This window comes from Branchiostoma floridae, chromosome 6, assembly GCF_000003815.2.
Source record: "Branchiostoma floridae strain S238N-H82 chromosome 6, Bfl_VNyyK, whole genome shotgun sequence".
Taxonomy (NCBI): Eukaryota; Metazoa; Chordata; class Leptocardii; order Amphioxiformes; family Branchiostomatidae; genus Branchiostoma; species Branchiostoma floridae.
Genome location: NC_049984.1, coordinates 6,087,997 through 6,091,632, shown reverse-complemented (window position 1 = coordinate 6,091,632; position 3,636 = coordinate 6,087,997). Strand labels below are relative to the sequence as shown.

At 42.3% G+C, this 3,636-nt stretch overlaps 1 long non-coding RNA gene across 1 annotated transcript in view; it reads left to right on the top strand.

Annotated features, from left to right (window-relative positions):
- The first annotated feature begins 794 nt into the window (after positions 1–794).
- Positions 795–3,636, top strand: part of LOC118417039 — a 4,762-nt gene continuing 1,920 nt past the window's right edge. The window contains exon 1 of the long non-coding RNA XR_004831306.1: positions 795–964. This is a non-coding gene — a long non-coding RNA (uncharacterized LOC118417039). The remainder of the gene's footprint in view (positions 965–3,636) is intronic.

Sequence of the window (3,636 nt, the reverse complement as noted above, 5' to 3'; positions counted from 1 at the left end):
TGAACTGTACCTATTATTCATAAGGGGTAAACCCCGCCAGTTAGAACTAAAAATAAAAAAAAAACGTAAGTCCCTGAAATGTCTAGCGACTGTTTATTTCTTTCACTTCCGTCACTTATTGGGTTTGTGTCGGTCGTAGAAAGAATCCTATTATTAGTATTAATCAGAGGTAAGACTGTTACCCATTGTGACCTTCTTCTCTCACATTCTTTCCGTCAGCCGGTCTTATCAACGCGATGCATAGGACTGACTAGCCATGTCATAACAATGGTCTTCGTTCGCGAAGTCCAGCTAAGAAAAAAAGAGTTTCTATAGCTATATCCTCCTCCGACATTTCAATCTGTTTATGCCACTAACTATTAAAGCACCTTCTCCAATTCACTTTATATGTGAAGCGTAGAGTAGAGTTAAAACTGTTTTTAATATCCGTCGGTACTTCGGAAAAAGACATGCTGGGCAAACAGAAACCTACAGAAACTAGTCGGAAACGCTTCACAAATAATCTCCAAGCGGGGATTGGGTCGGAGTATAGTAGAAGCCGCGGCCTGCGAAATTCCGACCACCACTTCTACCCAACATCTGCTTGAAGAATAAAATCTTGTAAGTCAGGCCGGGGTCATAACGGGGTCATCGACGGGGTGTCGAACTGGGGGATAGTGGAACAGTCCAGATATAAAGCTTGTCCTGTGTGGGGTCCACTACCTTTCTCACAGTCAAAACAGTTATGTTGATTCGAGCTAAACTTATTTCGTGACATTCTGCAGTCTCTTCGTGAGTTACATCCTCAGGCAACGGACAAAGGATGGCGTCCCTTGAACGGATAGACTTTCACGTGGCTGTAACAAATATGGTGAAATGATCGATCAACGTGGAAGAGCGGGCGCCTCGTTTATGGAAAATAACAACTGAACAGACCGCGGTACACGCCTGCCTTTCCGACTGGATAGCTCCCCAATGTTCTTTGGTATGTAGAACTTCATTCTGAAATGATACAGTGTACCACTCGAAGTGTACCACTCGAAGTATAACACTTGGGGACCTGTTCTTTGAGGAGACGATACTGTTATTGTTAGGCGGGAGGGGGGCTTGTCGAGTTGAGTAGCCGTAGATCTCTACAAGGTCTTACAAGGCATGTAGGAGCTTCTTGTTTTATAGACGGTCTCTCATCAGTTGATTGTCGCTGTTGGTCTTTGTGGGTTTTCTTGTACTGTAGTTGTAGACTGCGGGGTATGATTCCATTTGCTTGTGGAATCTTGACTTGTAAATTATGTAATCTAACTTCAGATACCTCTATAAAATATTATATACGCGGGCATCTGGAAGTGTTTTGGTACCACAGATCTAGTAATAAAATCTAGTAATAGATCCAGCACAATAGTTGGTTAGGGCGACTCTTCATTAACGATACAGTTTTCGTTTAAGCTACGTAGTTCTGAAATAAATCACGATCCAAGTACATGGCAATTTACTTGAATTTTCAATCCTGTTCTGGTGTCGATACAACCAGGTTTAGCACAGGGCTCAAGGGACGTCCCGTTGGTACTGTATGTACCAGTCACGGGTCACGTGGCTAGGATGCCTGGCTGAGTCATCTTCTCGCCTGCCAAGAAATTGTAATCTCCAAGCAGATCCACGGTGGCGTAATATAGTATCAAACCCACCGTAGGATCTGCATCCATTCTGTTTCCGGTTTCCGGTGCCCGTTTGACTCCCTTTGACCGGCTATACTCCTTGGCCAGCTTTGATACTATCTTATGGCACCGTAGGATCTGCTTGGAGATTAAAGAAATTGAAAGATTTAGCTATCGCCTAGTATAAACAAGTCTCCTCTCCAAGCAGAGGTTAGACAGATAAGACTCCGGCTGCTTTTTGACGTTTTTTTAGTCATTTTCATCGGGCTTTCTGATGTCTCCCGGCCTAGGCCGCGAGGCATAAAGAAAGGAAACGGTATATAATAGAAAGCCCGGGAAAATGCCTAAGCCATAGAAACGTAAAAAAACATCCGGAACCTAACCTCTGCTTGGATAGTAAAAGAAGTTAAGCTTTCCCACGCGTACGGTTCCCCTATTTGGCCATGTTCGATTTCATGTCGGAGCCTAACGGACCTTCACATGGTGTTGGTATAACTCTATGTGAGTTTTGTATGCAGTAGACCGATGTATTTCTCGTGAAATGCAGAGGGAATACCCGCGAAATCTAGCCTGCTATCTTTTTCTTCTCGTTTCATAAAATACTTTTGCTGACCGTTTTCAATTTGTGAGTCGCTATACACAAGCGACCAGTTCGTACAGTCTTCGTCGGGAAGCCCGATACAGGGCATCTAGAAGTAAAACGAAGAGACATGAACTGTCATTTGCTCCCCGTTCTGTAAGATTGCTGTACGAAAGTGCTAGTTGATCGGTAAAGAATGTTGATTCTGTCATGTATATTTTTTTAATCCGATTGCTGTCTAATTTTAAATGTTGTAAATGCATTAATGTTTTAAAGTTGATTCTGTGACTGATGACGCATTTCATGTGTATATACATGCCAAGTCATCCAGGAATAAAGCTGAATCTGAATCTGGTTTACAAAAAAAAAAGGTTAGCTAGCTAACGTCCAGCAAAAGTCACGGTTTTTTGAGCCCAAATGGTGAAGAAGACGAGAAAAAAACGACCCAGAGAGTCTCCTATGGAGGCTATCTAAGAAACCTTAATGTCCAATTCCAGATGCATGTGTTTGGAAGTCGTGTGCCCGCCCGTACTTAGCAGCCCGCGTGGCACGTTCCCCACCCCGCTGGGACCAATGCGCTACCGTCATGTGTCCGGAGTTCGGAGTCCAGCGGTGGTGTTGGCGGAACAAGCTGTCATTTTTACTCTGTGACCGTCGACTGAGTATTGTAGTCGGTCTATGTAATTAGTGTTCGAACCTATTTTTCATATAAAACATAGTGTCACACACCAGAAAACAACACAACCGACATAAATCATAATAACGTCGGAGAGTATGTTACCTATGGTCACTGGTTTTTAATTGCAATACAGCTCTATCGCAGTAATAGGTCGAATGGGTTTAAATTTTGGATTCAAAATAGTTCTTTTGTCGCCTAATGTGCCTTTTAGTTTTTTCAACGTTTTCCGATCATTTGGGAATATGGGTACATTAAGGTGTAGTGTATAGAACCAAAACAATGACATATTTTTTTATTCATTTGTGTGTTGAGCCTTCTTCTTTTTGACGAGATTGTTGTCATTACCTTCATTACATACTATAGGAGCAAGGATTTGAACTATGTTACGCAATCTGCTACAAATTATTCCAATAAGGCAAACCTAACTTTTTTCAAAAAGAATGGCTTATTCAGCTTAACGTGCCAAGAGAGCTATGGTAAGCTGATGTTGAGAGGTCCTGTTTAATTACTATTCCTTTCCTACTATTGGTCACTCGGTGGTCAACGGTCAACATTTGCACTTTCTGCATGCAGGTCGTTTGATAAGCAATTGGAGGGCTGTTTCAGACCGCTTCTTTCTTTTCAGATTTTGTCTGATGTAATGCGACCTTAGGAGTTAACAGAAATGGCGACTTGTTATGAAAACACATTGTTAGAAGCGCCACGGATTCTATGGACTTACTGTATCCATGTTCTCATCACAATCT